The sequence below is a fragment of the Calypte anna genome, chromosome 2, assembly GCF_003957555.1.
Source record: "Calypte anna isolate BGI_N300 chromosome 2, bCalAnn1_v1.p, whole genome shotgun sequence".
In the NCBI taxonomy this organism is placed as follows: Eukaryota; Metazoa; Chordata; class Aves; order Apodiformes; family Trochilidae; genus Calypte; species Calypte anna.
In genome coordinates, this window is record NC_044245.1 from 147,180,500 (window position 1) to 147,198,928 (window position 18,429).

At 39.7% G+C, this 18,429-nt stretch overlaps 1 protein-coding gene across 4 annotated transcripts in view; it reads right to left on the bottom strand.

The window, feature by feature from the left end:
• The window catches only part of PTK2 (protein tyrosine kinase 2), a 224,242-nt gene that overhangs the window by 195,213 nt on the left and 10,600 nt on the right, over positions 1-18,429 (bottom strand). For all 4 annotated transcript variants that reach the window (XM_030445996.1, XM_030445997.1, XM_030445992.1 and 1 more), the window contains exon 2: positions 13,959-14,017. The gene's annotated coding sequence lies outside the window, so the exon portion shown is untranslated. The remainder of the gene's footprint in view (positions 1-13,958; positions 14,018-18,429) is intronic.

The window sequence follows — 18,429 nt, forward strand, 5'->3', positions numbered from 1 at the left end:
CACACCAAGTTATTTATCATACATTATATCAACACATCTCCCATAGTATGCAGAATATATATGCAATTCTTGTTAAAAAATTCAAATTATTAAAAAATTGAAACAACATTGAGTTTATCAAGATTTTCCCCTAATCTTCACTCCCCAAATTGCTAGTGAAGGCATCCAAAAACTCATCCTCAAGCAAAATCACAAGTTCAAGCTTATAAATGAGAAAGCAAATGGCTTAAGGTGCAAATTAAAAAACCTTATTCAAATTTCCAGTAATTATTACAATGAGAATGATTCTCAGTGCAAGCTGTTTCAAAACCTAAGGGGGTTCAAAGTGGATGTGAACATAAATTTGTTCAAAAATGTTAAAGTAATTCTGGCACAAAATCATTCAGCTACTGCACAAGGATGCCAGTATTTCAGTAACTTCTGGATACAAACAGCTTTGCTGATATGCAGAAAGAGATCAAATTCAGGAACTGTAGCATGAACTTATTCCAGTGTCAGCATTGGTGGAGTTAATATTTATTCTGCAATTCTGCAAATTAAGCATTTGTGACAGCACAAAGGAACTTCAGGCTGCATATGCTAACAACACGTCCTGGAATTGGAGTTGAAATAATTTCTATTTTGCATTTGTCTGTTGCAGCCCCACATCAGAAATGCACAACTGCTTAATAACAGGATACTGAAAGCTCAGAGCAAACCCGTGGAAGCTCAAATAAGAATTATTTGCAGCCTAAATGACAGGGATTTAACCATTTTGCCACACGAACACAATTTATCTATTTCTCACCTTTCTCCCCTTTCTCAGTCACAGAGCAGTGATTCTCAAGGCCAGAAGAAAACCTTCAGAGTGTGCATCTATTTCTATAGCTAAAAAAACCCCACAGAAATCCCCTCTAAGAATTTGGAGTAAAGTGGGCAACTCCAAATTCCAGAGAAGCAGAGTAGTGACTTTGTGTCTGGATTAGATCTGTCAGTGGCCTGAAGAATGACCCAGAATCAATGAATCTAAGAATGATTTGTGTTGGAAAGGAGCTCTCCTGAGGTGGGCAGGGACATCTTCAACTAAATCAGGTTGCTGAAGTTCCCAGACCAGCCTGAACTTGAACACTTCCAGCAATGGAGCATCTACTTCTCAGGACAACTTTCAGCAATGGGCTCTTGGGGCTGAAGCCACACACTGAGTAAATCCATAATCCTTTAGAGCAGACTCACATTACACTAAGGGTTTTTTCCATAGTGCAATTATATGTCTTCTTGATCAATCTACAGGTAAAAAATAAAAAATAAACAATAAAAAAATAGTCTATAACAAATTTTCTATAGCTAGAGTACCCAGTGGAAACCTCCATCTGATACTGCTCTTCAAGGCTTTCCTCTCCTCAAGAGTTCTTCCAAAACTTGTACTCTAAGAAAATACTAATTCCTCCTGCTATCCCATTTAGCCACATCAGATTCCTTGACTGAAGTTTTCATAAGTCTTATTGTTACCATTGTTATTGTTCCATAAGGCTTATTGTTGCCTCAGCAGGTCTACAGATCACTTCATTTTTGTTACAGAGCAATGGAAAACTGAAAGCAATACCAGAAAGCTTCCAGATTTAAAAATCAAGACTAAGACGCAAGTGAATGGCACAGCATGATGCAATATCAAAACTCTAATTTTGAAATATCAAATTTAAAACAAACCAAAACTTGGTCCTAGCTAGCAAGAAGCATCTTAGTCCTCTGGATGGTCTCAGGTTCCACACATCCCAGCTTGGGGGACACCCTGATACCAGCAGCCCAAAATCTGCAGCTCTTTTCAACTGCTGAACTCAGTGGCTGCCCCCTATGAAACAGAGTTCCTGGTGGGCTTTTAAATCTCTAAGTATCATAGAATCATAGAATTGGCTGGGTTGGAAGGGACCTCAGAGATCATCAAGTCCAACCCTTGATCCACTACTGCTGCAGTTCCCAGACCATGGCACTGAGTGCCACATCCAGTCTCTTTTTAAATATCTCCAGGGATGGAGAATCCACTACTTCCCTGGGCAGCCCATTCCAATGGCTGATCACCCCCTCCATAAAGAAATTCTTTCTAATATCCAACCTAAACCTCCCCTGGCACAACTTGAGACCGTGCCCTCTTGTCTTGCTGAGAGTTGCCTGGGAAAAGAGACCAAACCCCCCCTGGCTCCAACCTCCTTTCAGGGAGTTGGAGAGAGTGATGAGGTCTCCCCTGAGCTGCCTCTTCTCCAGCCTGAACACCCCCAGCTCCCTCAGCCTCTCCTCATAGGGTCTGTGCTTGAGTCCCTTCACCAGCCCAATTGCCCTCCTTTGGACCTGCTCCAGCACCTCAATCTCCTTCCTGAACTGAGAGGCCCAGAACTGGACACAGGACTCAAGCTGTGGCCTCGCCAGGGCTGAGTACAGGGGCAGAATCCCTTCCCTGGACCTGCTGGCCACGCTGTTCCTGATCCAGGCCAGGATGCCATTGGCCTTCTTGGCCACCTGGGCACACTGATGGCTCATGTTCAGCTTCCTGTCAATCCAGACTCCCAGGTCCCTTTCTGCCTGGCTGCTCTCAGCCACTCTGTGCCCAGCCTGGAGCTCCCCATGGGGTTGCTGTGGCCAAAGTGCAGGACCCGCACTTGGCCTTGTTGAACCTCATCCCGTTGGAATCAGCCCAACTCTCCAGTCTGTCCAGGTCCCTCTGCAGAGCCCTCCTGCCTTCCAGCTGATCCACATTCCCCCTCAGCTTAGTGTCATCTGAATGACCAGGGCTAGAGACCTGGAGGACATAGATGCATTAGATAGATAGAATATTCAAATGAAAGGAATCAACAGTAACACTGATTAAGAACCAAAAGAATGTACATCTAAATGATTTTAAATAGCATCAAATATTAAAAAATAACTCGTATGGTCTCATACAACAGCCAAGACTCTTCACTGGTAGGGACAAAATCCTCTCATTCAAGAAAAGCATGACAAATTATGAAATTCACTTAATTCACATGTATAAATTGTAAGACTAAGGTAGTAGAAACTTATGCTGGGAATACTCATGGACTCAATTACTGCCCAAATACTGATATTTGTGACAGAAAGATCCAGAAAATTGAGGTTTGATTTTTGGGAAACTGAATGTCACAAGATGGACAGCATGAATGGGAAGTGTGGAATTTCCAAATATTTGACATGCAAATAATGTTACCTTCACATCCTTCCTAGCAGTAGTTTACTTCTTATTTTGTTCTATCCTTGTTTTCCCTTCATATTTACAAGCATTTCAAAGAGTAACTTGCACAGAACTACTCAGTCTCAAGCTTGTGAAATTGGTTCAATATGCAAACTGCATGTGTAAAACAGACAGTAATTTGTAATTCAGATGCCTTGCATTCAGAACTACTGAAAGTTAAAGCAAGGAGTTGGACATCAATTAACCACAACTCAGAAGTGCCTTGAAGCTTAAAAACCAGCAATGCATAAATCAATATTTAATTTGCAGTCAGGGTAAAACTAAAAAAAAAAAAAAGCTAACGAGTTACCTATGAAGTATATAAATTATAAACCACAAAGTGAAATAAATACCAAAGTGCACCACCAACAGCCTCAGCAATTATATAAACATTTCAATGGAATTTTTTATAGTGTCTTTTGGTTTTAAAAAAACTGGGGGAACAACCATCCCATTTAAGATACAAATGGCAGATACATGCCATTATTTACATAGCCCAAAACCAAATCTTTTCCTGCTTACTTCTCTTCCTACCACATGGAATAAAGTAGGCTTTGAGAGGTTCCCATGCCCTGGGGCTGCTCACATCCCTGACTGCTTCCCTCCATCACATTTCTGCATTCTGCAGAAACTGGAGATATGGCAGAGAAATCACAATATTTCCTTGCTTCAACACATATTTTAAGGATAGAGAGAAGAATAAAAAGAACATGCAAAGCTCTCAGGAATTCCTAAGCAGGCTGCATGTGACCTCAAATAGTCAGAGCAGCCATAGGTAAAACATGGATGCTGCAGAGATGAAACCTAGGACTACCTGAAATGTGCCAACCTGCAGGAATACTGCACTGCTGCCACTTAGAAGGAGTGAGAGAAATAATGGTTCTACCATTTCCAAAAAGCAACAAGTTCATTGTTTGGTTTCTATGGTCTTCTATAATTTAACTAAAATTCTACACCTGAGGCTTTAGGTCCTTCCTAGAAAATGCTTTTCAGATGTTCCCACTAACTTAGCTCAAAAAAATTATTTTAAAGGGAAAGAAAGAAGCTAAAGCAACAAACTTAAAGTAAACTCCACCCACTCAACCAAACAACTTTTTTTTTTCTGACAGAAGTACAGTTCAGGTGTAACTTCAGGGATTCAGTAATTTTTAACAGTAGTGAAGAATTGGAATGAAGAAGTGATTAGGTAGTGTGTACCTAAAGAGAGGTGAACCTTCTGAGTGGATGCAACCCTGCCTCTTGAGCACTTCTACACAAAGCCAACTAAGAATTAAAGGATGGAGAACCTGTATTAGAGAAGCATTAGATGCTAAAAGAATCATTAACTCTGTCTTTATGCATTTAAGCTACTTTTTAAATCTCTGCTGCTTCTCTGAATATGGCCACCCCAAATTTTCTTTTTATGTGGAGTGGGGGATTTAGTTATAAAAGCTAAAACAGGATCTTATGGCCCATATTACTCATCCTGCTTGTAGATGGTGATTCTATACAGATTTTTTATTTATGCTGTTATTACCATGGATACAGAGACCACCAGTATATTAAGGAATTTAACTTAATGTCTTCCTCAGGTTAATTCTTCCTGCTTCCCAGGAGGAGAGCTGTATTTACCTTGTCTCCAAAACAGTGTTTATTATCAAAAGCAATATTAAAAAAATTAATTCCTTGTATTTGGATCAGGATTCAGTAATTTTGATGTCACTTGACCTCTGGTTTTAATATAGAGCTCAAATTCTTAGCCTTTTTATAAAAGAAGTGGAACACAAACTGGTGAAAGTTTCACTGTACATAAATATATATATATATATATGTATATATAAAATTTATGCACACACACCCAACCAAATCTTCCAGGTGGCTTTGGCTTGGCTTCCCTTCAAACCTTACAAACAGGAAACCTCTGACCTGAAGTTCAGATTTTACCACAACCACTGGTTGTCATATTTTCTTGACCACCTGCATCTATACATAATTTTCCATAGAATGTGGACATCAAAAATTGAAAAAAACCCAAACCACCCAGAAAGACCTCTCCTAAAATAAATGCCAGAAGCATAAGGCTTAAACTAGATACAAATATATCAGGATTTTTTTTTCTTAAGGGATAATCCAGTCTCCTAAGACCAGGGTGGTGCAAGCTAAGAACCTGTTTGTTTTTCAATGACAGAAATTATTCTGCAGAGGATTCTAAGGTGAAGTATTCAGCATAATAAGAATCCAACTCAAGTGTGTACATAAGGTGATTTTTTAAGACTTTGCATACCCTAAATGCAGAGCACCACAAACTGAATTGTTTGCTTAAAACTATGATGCAATGCAGTTCAGACTACTGGGAATATAGACTAATATAGACTAAACTACACAGAGATTTCCAGAAATAGAAGAAAGTTAAAATACATAGGGCAGGTCCTGCCTGACCAACCTGATCTCCTTTTATGATCAGGTGACCCAACTGGTGGATGAGGGGAGGGCTGTGGATGTGGTCTACCTGGACTTCAGCAAAGCCTTTGACACTGTCTCCCACAGCATTCTCCTGGAAAAGCTGTCAGCCCACAGCTTGGACAGGAGCACCCTGTGCTGGGTTAGGAACTGGCTGGAAGGTCGGGCCCAGAGAGTGGTGCTGAACGGGGCTACAACAAAATGGCGGCTGGTCACCAGTGGTGTCCCCCAGGGATCAGTGTTGGGCTCAGTTCTGTTTAATAACTTTATAGATGATTTAGATGAGGGGATTGAGTCCATCATCAGCAAATTCACAGATGACACCAAGTTGTGGGGGAGTGTGGATCAGCTGGAAGGCAGGAGGGCTCTGCAGAGGGACCTGGACAGACTGGAGAGTTGGGCTGATTCCAATGGGATGAGGTTTAACACGGCCAAGTGCCGGGTCCTGCACTTTGGCCACAACAACCCCATGGGGAGCTCCAGGCTGGGCACAGAGTGGCTGAGAGCAGCCAGGCAGAAAGGGACCTGGGAGTCTGGATTGACAGGAAGCTGAACATGAGCCAGCAGTGTGCCCAGGTGGCCAAGAAGGCCAATGGCAGCCTGGCCTGGATCAGGAACAGTGTGGCCAGCAGGTCCAGGGAAGGGATTCTGCCCCTGTACTCAGCCCTGGTGAGGCCACAGCTTGAGTCCTGTGTCCAGTTCTGGGCCCCTCAGCTCAGGAAGGAGATTGAGGTCCTGGATTGAGGTCCAAAGGAGGGCAATTGGGCTGGTGAAGGGACTCAAGCACAGATCCTATGAGGAGAGGCTGAGGGAGCTGGGGGTGTTCAGGCTGGAGAGGAGGAGGCTCAGGGGAGACCTCATCACTCTCTACAACTCCCTGAAAGGAGGTTGGAGCCAGGGGGGGGTTGGTGTCTTTTCCCAGGCAACTCTCAGCAAGACAAGAGGGCACGGTCTCAAGTTGTGCCAGGGGAGGTTTAGGTTGGATATTAGAAAGAATTTCTTTATGGAGGGGGTGATCAGACATTGGAATGGGCTGCCCAGGGAAGTAGTGGATTCTCCATCCCTGGAGATATTTCAAAAGAGACTGGATGTGGCACTCAGTGCCATGGTCTGGGAACTGCAGCAGTAGTGGATCAAGGGTTGGACTTGATGATCTCTGAGGTCCCTTCCAACCCAGCCCATTCTGATTCTATCATTTACATTCTGTACTATTGAGAAAACCACTACCATTCCTTTCAGTCACTGTCCTTATAGAGATCATTTAGAATAAAGGAATAGGTTGAGAGGAAGTCTATGGTTACAGCTGCCTCAGCTCCTTTGGACCTTAACATCTACTGATTCTGCCAAGCTTTTATCATACTCTCCTGAAAGTTAAACCAAGTCGACTGATCCTGAAAGAGGGAAATGACAACACAACCACCTGCTTACAATCTATACAAATATATCCTGGAATGCCATGCTTGGGGAGTCCTGCTGACAACCATGACTTTTAAAATGCCCTTTTCCTTTCCACATTCTGATTACTCTCTTTTGCTAAAATAAGAAATAACCCTTTTTTTTTAAATGGGAATCTTGCTTGGCAATTTACAGACTGCACCTTCCACAATACAGCTGGGAGTCAGCAGTGTTACAATACACCTTCCACATGCTAATTTCAGTATTTCAGCAGTACCTGGCACAGCTATTAGTAACTTCTGCTGGGTGATTCAGGCTCCCTCATGGTACAAACAGTTATATCTCACTTAATGCATTCATTTATGGGTGCAGTTATAAATTCTTATTGTCTTCTCATGTGGTCTTCATCCCCCTTAATAAGAAAACACTGCCCAAGTTACCTTTGTCTAAAATCTTGCCCAGGGAATTCAAGTTGTCTGCTTTTGCTTTTTACACAGAAAAAGTACTAAAACCTCACATCTAGAAGTAATGAACAGAACTGCATCACTCCTGCAAGTCACTTACTGTATACCTAAGGCAGCAGTATGCATGGACAGTATACAATATAATAATAATAATAATAATTAAAACTACACTATTTCTTCCAATTCTTGCTACTGTAAGCGGTTTTAATGAAATTCAAGCACAGCATTATTTCCAATATTTTCCAGTTATTCCTTACCAATCAAAACTACTGGCCAACAAATCCACTGGCCAAAAACTCTGTTGCTGAACTGGAACATTTTAAACAGATGCTTAGCAGCACAAGCACACTGTACAGAAGAAAGGTTTTTATCAATATATTCTACTCGACAGCAAGCTTAGCAAACAAATTCAAAGCTTTAGTTTCAAAGGTGCATGAAGAATTATGATGCACTAGAAAGACTTCAGCAACTCAAAGTCTGAAAGAAATATAAGATTAAGCACACTGAATTATCTACAAGCACCTAGACATAAAGGAGAGTCAGGCTCCTTTGGAAGGATTTATCCTGGCTGTTCCCATGTAACTGGTACCCTGTCTCATAAATACATGAGAAAGAAAGACAACACATACAGTTCCAACACTGAATTGCAGGATTTTCCACCATGTTTTACAACCAGGTAAGAGAAACCAACCATGTATATATGATAGGAGATCACCAGCAACACAGTAATACCATAGAAAACCTGGAGTGAATCAAAGTGAGCAAGGAGCATTGTGACTACTGAGATAAGGGGAAAAAAAATAATCAAAAAACCAATATCATGTAGGCACCACCAGCAAACAAGATGTGCCTAACACAGAGGAGACAAACTTTTCACTACACACAATGCTGATAAGGGTTAAGCCAGAACATCAAGTCCCATTTTGAGCACAGCCCAATATTTCTAAGCCCTGGATTTCCTGAGGAGTGAAATTCCCTGCATCTCAGGCAGTGCTAATTAAAACACACTTCAGGAAGTGCACTTGAGACTGCTCCTCTTCAGAGGAAGTTCCCTAAGAACCTCTGCCAGAGCACAACTCAGATCTCACCTTTACTACAGCACACACAAACCAACCCTGGCACCCCCTGGGTTGTCACTTGCTGGTCCTGCTGGCTACCAAGTTGGCCAATATTTTCTCCACACTATTTTATGACTTGTCAGGATGTTTGTACCCACTGGCTTTCCTTTTCTTATTAGGACACTGATGGCAACCTGGTCTGTAGCTGCACCTCAAGATGCTACACCAGTACCAAACACTATCACAAAGGTAACAAGAAGCCTGGCAAGCCCAACTCAAGTTTATAGGTGAAACTTGAAATTTTCAAGATTATGGCTTGGTTTGAATTTTTGATGTTCTCTGAAAACTCTCCAAGGTTTCTTCCTACAAGCAGGAAATTAATACACTATTCAAGGTGCACTCAGAGGATTGACACAGAGTTGACCCGTTAAATGTCTGAAATATGGATATGCTGGAAAGTCATTCTCCTACCCAGCAGTGAGGAGCACATTATCATTGATTATCTTGTATAAGCACGGCCTGAGTGAATGATTAAGAATATCCTGCTGCTTTTAGAAACTTTCCCAGGTCAGTGTTAAACAGATTTGTGCTTTTCCTGCAGCAGATAACAGACACTACAGATCTTAACCCTTTAACTAAAATCCAGGATCAAAGGAGGATGAGGATTATACATTATCAGTGAATAAATGAAGTGTTCTCACAGAAACATAGAAAAATGTCCTCATAGCTGTCTACAGCAAACTTTACTGCAAATACTGCCCTGCACCCCCAAGAGCTCTATGTCTGTTTTTAGGGAAGTGATTAACATACCAGTGAGATGGAACAGAACAGCCACAGTGTAACAGAATTAGTTTTGCTTTTCAGACCCATAAAATGAGTTGAATCCATGGATATTATGATTATAAATAAGACCCTACCACCACAATAGTTAAAAACATGTACAGGCATGCTTGATTTCAGATATTAAAACTACTCTTACTAATTTGAACGTGTAAAAAAGAATTAGTTGCCCCAAGAGAAGAAGAATCTACTCTGTGAAAGGGTGTCAACATTTCCAAGCTGAAACAATAGAGCAATGCAAAGGCTCATGTCCTAATATATGTCTCACTGATATTCACCCAAGTCAATCATTCAGAAATCTGCAATTTAAACAATACAGAAGGCAGCAGCAGGATTACATGGCTGTGCCTGGCATCATCAGAATGTACTACCACAGATCCATCCAAGCTGTATTACAAAGAAGACTATTTACAGAGTCAAACTTTGTTTACTGTTTTTTATTTCCCTACTCAAATGGAACAGAAGGGCTGGCAACTAAAACAAATAATTTGTTTTGGTGTACAGAAGACCTTTGGCACCTCCAGAGGGAAGACCAAATCCCTACTTCATTCTACTTCAGCAACATATTCCAAAATAATCCAGACAGGGTGAGACTTTATTAAACCCCACAGAGGGATAAGGAGAAAAATCACAAGCACTGAAATTTTTTTTGCTCAGTCCATTTATTTCTATGTAAAAGACAACTGCTGCTCTGGGGAGAAGCTCAGGAACAACAACCATGATGCAGAGCAAAGGCCAGGACAGAGTTCAGGAAGGCATTAAGCACCACATGGCATGGTTTGTGGTTTTGTTACATTCAATTTCATTGCTTTTAAAACTCATGATGCCTAACAATAGAGAGAGAGCACAGAGCCCTTCACAGGAAGAACCCAAACAGAGAGAGAAGCATGTTCTGTACTCAACTGCTGATGAATTCATCCACACTTGTGAATCCAGCCTCTAGGGAAGAAGCTGAAGTTTACTATGACCTTGATGGAAAAGAAAATCTTTCTCCAATTCCCCAGGAATCCAGAAAAATAAACCAGATAGCAAGGCCCAGCAAAATTCCATTTTCAGAAGCCAGGAGGAGCTATAAGCACATAGGTGTTATTGGCAAGCAGTAATATGCATCAATTATCTTGACGTGAGAATGGAGTGGTTATTCTTCACAGGTTGAAGTGCAGACTGCAATGTTTTCAAACAAATTTTGCATTAAGGGAAAACCCCTGAATGTATTAAGACAAAATAGCATCCAAAATATCCAGAAATCATATATCACCTTTAAAGATTTCCTATAGGTAGCATTTCTTACTGTAAGAGATAAAAAGGATCATTAGTTTACAGATCTGCCATACTGCTTTCAGGAGTGCTATGCTGCATACTATAAGGTTGCTCACCAAAAAGTTTAATTTCAATTGAAATAAAACAATGAGGTTGAAAAGCATCCCATATCACATCCCCTGAAAAGCAGCAGGGACACAGCCAGAACATCTTTTGGAAGATGCTTGTTAGGTGGAAGTGTTAGCACCACCTGCTGTCAGCAGCTGCCAGGTACCTTTGAACACACACACACACACACACACACACACACACACACTACATGTGTGTACAGACACATTACACACATGTGCTCTTACCTACAGAATCCCTGCACCAATTCAGTGCATAAAGCCTGGCCTGGGGAGTAAATCACACTTACAAAGCTAAACTGAACTGTTGGCTCATGGCTCTTCTCTCTACTGATACCTGTCTTGGACTAGATGACCTTTAGAGGTCCCTTCCAACCCAAATTGCTCTATGGTTCTGCTTTCACTAATAAAGAATCAAACATCAAGCATCAGGAAGATGAGACTGATGCTACATGAGCTGAAGCAACAGTGTCATCTTGCATTCAGGCTTCTGGATGATGTTAGCAGAGTCTTTTAGCCAACTTTTCCACTTTTCCCTCTTTCATGGTCCTATTCCTTGACACCTGGAGGGTTAAATTGCCAAGTACTTTCAGGTTCTTTTGAGTGTTACAACAACAACAAAAAAAAGACATGCCTGGCTGGGAACCTGAACTTAAAACTTTCCATCCTTAATTTTATGACTTCATCAAATACTGATATTAATAATACCAGAAGATGAAACTGTAAAGCCAGCACTACCCTAGCAAAATTAGCAGGAAAAATCCAGCCTGTAAGAGAAGGTTTGCAGATTGCATTGAACAGACAAGTGTATTTTGGGTACCAAATGAGGTAGTGGTTCTGCAGACCCAAGTATATGATCACATAAAGAAAAGACTATTGTGATACATGCAAGAGCTTAAATTTTTGTTATATGAATAAAAGACACAGAATAACAGTTTATAAAGCAGCTGGGTAAGCAAAAGATTCAGTACATTTTTCTGTCATTTCCATTGGAACTGTCATTCCAGTATTTGCATATATAATGCAAATTTCAAAGAGTAAGTAGCACTAATCTCTTCCTCCTACAAAATCTCAAGCCAGAAAAAAAAAAAACCCAACACAAACTTCAATGTCAGCCTGACAAGTCAGAAGTACTTGCAATTTAAATTTAAGATCTTTTTGCCTTTTCTACTTACTTGCCATTATACTTCACAGCCTTGTTATTCACAGGGCTGGTTTTCTGGAAAGTCTTATCTAGGAAGGTACTGCAAGGTATTTACCTAACAAACTAATAAATACTTGGTTGTCATGGTTTTACCAGGATATGACTCACTTCAACCTGCTACAACCCATGTATTCCAAAGGACAAATGGGTTCAGTTCACAAAACACACAAGTGTGTTTTCTTGCCTATGACATCACGACAGTCATGGCTGTTCCTCTTAAAAGGTCAACTAAAATTAAAGGAAGCATTAAAAAAAAAAACAAACTGAAATAAGAGGTCTGGTTTGTAGGCCTTTCTATACAATAAAGTGAAGAGCAGGAGATTGGTTTACTCCTCCCCTTGATTTCTGAATTTGTAACACTATTAATAATCCGTGTTCAAAAAAAAATTCTGAAAATCTCTGGGCTTCCATGTGGATTATAATTCAGATTTAATACAATAAATTATGCAATGAATTTGGGTCTGAATTGATAAAAATATCAGTGCTGCTCCTTTTTGTTGCAACTTTAGTACTTAGGGTTTTTCCCAGTTTAGGTGACAAAACTGAATTCTGCTCTTTAAACCACTCAACTTATTACTTGGAGCAGTGAAAGTAGTTGGAACTGCTTGGAAAAAATTAACTGCATAATATAAACATCATCCCATACCAGAAAAGGGAAGGGAGACATTAAAAAGAAGAAGCAATTAGTCACCATAAACTGAAGTTTAAAAAAGGCTGACTAACATCCAGGCCACTCATGTAAAAGTTAAGCAAAAATGCTACTGAGGAAAAGACAGACATCTACCCTTGCAGATTTAGCTCCTAAGAAGACACTAAGTGACCCATCCTGAAGGTGAAAATATGGAGATATTTGCAGAGGAAATACTCTGAAGCTGAACTGTAATAAAGTATTATGAAATCCTGCTAGAGGCTCAGTCCATATGGAATGGTAGCAGTTACATCTCCTTTGTTCTGAAGTCCTTTACAGCCCAGACAAGGAGAACATGAACATAATCTAAAGCAGGAGATATGAAGGTTTTAAATAAAGCCCTCCACATCACCAAGTTAGATGCAAAAGTGCTCTTTGAGGAACAGGCAATGAGTTTTGTTACCTGCCAAAGACTAAGCAGTAGGAAAATAAGAAATACAAGCTCTCAAACCACTGATCAGTGGGAAAATTGTACAAAGGAAAAAAGACCAAGAAAATAACACAAAAACCAGGAAAAAAAAAAGCACCCAACAAGTTATTCTAGCCACACTTAAATCAAAAGAATATTTCAAACATCCATATATGTCAGCACCATTAAAGCAAAAATACCAAGTACACTGAGGAATAAAAGTGAAGTTTGTAAATATAACCATTCACCCTGGGAGAAGAGGGGTCACAAGGAATCAACAAAATGGGAAACCAGAAATAGATTGCTGTAATACAAAGAACACTGTGGTTACCCAACTTCTCCATTCCTGCTTACAGCTAAACTACTTCACATGAGCCAAGTGCTCCTAAAGCACAGATTTTGCTGAGGGTATTTTTTTATGCACTACAAAAAAGCAGAGCTTGGAAACAGAAGCACCAAAAACATCTCAGGTAAGGCCAAGTCTGGTCAAACTATTTCCAGTTAAGTTTCCACAGGTGAGAAAACACCAATTTCTCCCATGCATAATAAATAAACTGCTGCACAGGCAAACCCAGAGAAAGGCCAGTACTAGCAGGCTCAGGAAAAAAAAAAGAATACAAGAAATTCTGTTTTACATCCACTGTTTGAGAGCCAGGATTTTCAACATTAATTACAACGAAAGAGCAGAAAAAAACAAAAAAACCAAACAAAAACAAAAAAAAGCCAAAAAAATCCACAAAAAAACCTTTAAAAAGCAAACAAAAACCAAACAAAACCCAAAAAGCCCACCAAAACACCTAATGTCAACTTGAACCATTTTTAATGAAGTTAAAGACTAAGCTCTTCCACATACCTTAAGTAGACTTTCCAGCTCTCAGCAGCAGGTGCTCCATACAGGATGAAACATGAAATCTGAAATGAACATGTAGAGTTTATCAGGATTATTTTCTTATCATCCAAATAGTTAAATCTTCAACAAACTTAAAAAACAAGTAACTGATGTTCTAATTACGAAGATAACCTTCAAAAGGAATAAGCTGCAGTATCTATTTTACAAGTGCAGATTTGCATGAAGTTCTTAGGAGAAAATAAAACAAGTTTGTAGAAGCAGAAGCCAGGGTTTGACCTCAAAATGATACCTTCCAGAACATGTTGCCACAAATCCTGGAGGTTTTGGTATTTTGAAGGAGGAGGGTTAAAGGATTCTGAAGTGCACCTTTAATATAACTAGAATGCATTTAATGGAAGCAAATCAGTGAGTACTGTAAACCCTGATGAGTGATTGGAAATGTTAGCAGCACCCAGGTCTAGAATTAGAATGAGTGCTTCCCTGGAACAAAAAAACCCAAAAAAGTGTGTGGGAGGAACCAGTGAAAAGCTTTTATTTCCTCAGGGTATGTACACCACAGGACAGCCAAGCCAGTTTTTAACTGAAGTAACAGATAGATACAGGTATTGCTCAAAACACACACCTAATGCACTCCTGAGAAAGAGCTCTGGCTCTTTCCTAAAAGAAATAAATCAAAACGAACTCCTGAGCTGAGTAATCTAGAGCAGGTTTTGCTGTTTTGCTCGTTGGTTTTGCTCTTGTGAACAAATACAAACCACAGGGACCAGGGCAGTACCAGTCAAAAGCCTAAGCTTACATATTTAGCACTTAGAAATCCATTTTAAGAACTCTTTCTGAACCTTTACTCACTTTAGTTACTTAGGGTTTTCCCCACACACAAAGGCCACTGAGAGATTTCCACAAGAGAATTTGCTGAGATGAAGTACCAAAAAAGTGAAGAAACCACGCAGATTTTTTTAAATAGAAACCAGAACACTCAAATCTTAAGTGTTTACTTGCTCTGTAATAAACATGGGGGGAAAAAAAAAATCACACACACAAATAATCACAAAAAACCCCACACACCAAACAAACAAGGAGAAAACCAAAATACTTTCTACAGGAAAGCCATAAAACTGTGAAACTGTGCAACAGGCACTGACCTGAAACACGTCTATAACACGAGGAAAAGTAACACTGAGCCCCTGCACTGCTTTTGGAGTGGGGCAAGAGGAATGGCACTGCCTTGAAATAATCATTTTAGAGTTTGACAGAGATTGTGTCATTATCTCTACCCAGTGGAAAACGACAGCTTGTCCCAGAATCATGTCTGCTCTGAATATTTTTAGGGAATTAGTCATGATTTGGGACAACTTGTGAAAACACCAACAACTAACACAATAGGAATGATATCTTTACAAGTCCTTTACGAAAAAAAAGGGGGAAATTGCTCATGAGGCTGTTCCTCAGACTGAGAAACCCATTATTGATTTAATTCCACGTATTTTCTGATATGGCAAAAGCTCCTTTTAATTTCCAAGGCTGACAGAAAAGGCCTTTCCCCTCTCTGGGCAGCTGATGTCAATAGCTCCTTGTAAAGCATTGGTTAAAATAACTTTTAGTGTAATCCCACAGAACTCACATGCAACATCAAAATCCCACTAAACACAAACACTAGAAAAAATATTATTTTAATTGCTTGGGCATCAATAATGCAAACACTTACAAACATGCTGAATTTTCCACACAAGTTATCCCACTGATTTTCAATAGAACTACCCAGGCATGTAAAATTCAGTGTACAAATGCATGCTACTGGGATTTGCTGTTGGATGCCAACCCTGGAGCACAGATAAAAGGCCTTTCTTTTGGTCATTAGCTATTAGGAGAGTAATGTAGGCAGAGACCATCCAAACACAGCATCATTTCACCTCCCTTACAGTGACAGCAGCCAGTCCCAGCCATGACTTCCCAAGGTTTGTTTTACCAGGTTACTGTCTGACTTACTTAAGAAGAAAATGATGACAAGAACCCCCAAATACACAAGTTTGACTAGTTGCACCACTTCTTAAAACATCAATTAATCTCATTCTAATGCAGATGGCTTCTAAACTGGTCAAAAGGAGATTAAATGTAAGTAGTAGTTTGGGTTAAGCAGAATATTGAGCTTTAACTTCAACTTTTTGTTATTAAAAAAACAAACACAAAAAAATCAACAGGTATTTAATCTTACAAAACAATTTACTTGGAGGAAAAAACAAAACAAAAAAACCCCAAAAACAAAAACCCCAAACAAAACAAAAGGAAAAAACACACAAAAAAAAACCCCACCACACAATTACATCATCTGCTTTGGGATTAAGAAAGTAGGGAATTTTTCAAAGCTTCTGAAATTTCTCCACCTTTCTCCATAAGGGAAAGAGAAAGTAAACTGATAATATTTAAATGTTAAGTTTTACAAGAATTTGGTTTCTTTTTCTTGTGAAAAGTGATTCCTTTTCAGACTGTTTCTAACTGGCTGTAGGTCACCTATTTATGCAGGTTTATTTGTTTTCTTATATTACTCAGTTTTATTCCTAACTGTGTATCACCTTGTTTATCTCAAAAATTACACATAATCCTACCTGGATTTCAACTTAACACAGCTGGTGCAATGCTATTTTTTTATTTTTTTTTAATATCCTTATAAAGCATTTAACTTGATCAGATCTCTAATCATGTGCCTTTAGCTCTGCAGTCACAGGTTCACTCCACAAAAGGTCACTGGAGACAGAAAAGACTTGAAGAGCTCTGCCAGCACAGAGAAAGAAGAATAACAGCAATATCTGGACACAAATAGTATTTTAACAGAGATGAGGCATAATTATAACTAAATTATCTGCAGAGTTACTGTTCCTGCTAGTTACATAGTGCATACTGGTTTTTAAGATACTCTTCATGTCTTGCTGTGTACAGGCAGCTCCTCTATACCTTGGGACACAGAAGCACTAAGAAAAAAACTATACAGAAAAAAAACCCCAAAACCCTTAGTGTTTCAGGAGATTTTGTGTACCAGCATTAAGTTAATCTTAATATTGCTTTGTGGCTTGGATACCTAAAGAACATAGCCCATGAAGCAGAATTTGGAACAAACTCATTGGACCAAAACACAGATCCTAGAAATGGGCCAACAAAACATCCACCTCACAACCAGTAGGTCCCCATAAACTTTTAACCAGATTGTTACAACTTAACTGGGACAAATTTCAGTAAAATCTCACAGTGCTGTATTAAAAACACCAGAAAACAAAGGACTCTGTATTTCCTATCATCCTCTCATTCATGTCATAAAATCACCTATAAAGACAACAACATAAAACACCAGTTCAGCGTGACAAAACTGCTGTAACACAGACTCAGCCCCCCAAAATATCACATTTCAAGTGACAGCTGTGCATTAAATCTCACATTATGCACACATGGACACCACAGCTTCCCCCTCCCCTTTTGATTTTGACCATGCTTCAAATCCTTTGTCAGAACTCACTCCTTACACATCTTGCCCTTCCAAAACTATGACCTGCAAGGTCCTGCCTTGTTTTACTACTTCCACCAGCTTCAAGAATAAGGCTATAAAGCAACTGTGCTTTATGTGCATTTATTTTCACATCTTGCTGCAGTCCTCAGCCTTTCCAAACTTCCAAACTCTGCAATCTCTTGCTTGGTGTAATATGACCAATGTTCCTACTCCACTTGAGAATATTGTAGTTCAATTCTTATTTCAATAGGAGCAAAGACTTTTGAAAGAAAGAATTTTAATGCTATCCTCATTTATGTCCCAAAAGCCACATAGATAAATACATTAGAGAACTATAAAATTTGTTTCCTAGGAAAGGAAGTTCCTGTGTTCAATACTCTTCTCAGATTATGAAACAGTTTAAAGGTTTTGTTTGCTTTCAAGAGAAGAAAAAGCTGATTCAGTTCAAAAATGAAGCCAATGATACATGGCCCTGTCTCTAAGAATTCCCTTTCCTCTTTTGATGAAAAGAGAGCAAGGCACAAAACTAGCTGTTGAAAGGACTGAAACAGCATGAGACTTGCAGTACTGCCACCACACAGAGAAACTCCCCCCCTTCCACCAAGGCTGAATAAGCAGGAGCTTTGTAGCCCATGACACAACTGAACTTTCACTTCATTTAAATCCCCGTCTGAGAATCCATCATCCATGCTCTGAAGGTGCCACAACTCCTCAAGAAATCCTCTGGGTTGTTTATTAATGTAAGTAACAAATTTCCAGCAATGAGACAATGAAATCCTGAGGACTGAAGCTCAGATTTTTATAAAAATGAGATACTGATGCCAAGTCCAGGCAGGAGACAGAAGTCTGTTTGGTGTTATATCCCACTCCTTCTTTTGACTCTGTTCTTTCAGCAAGTTTTACAGGGGCTCTGTTATTTCCGTTTCTGCTCACATCCCAAGAAATACAAATACTAAACTCAAACCAATACAAAGCACA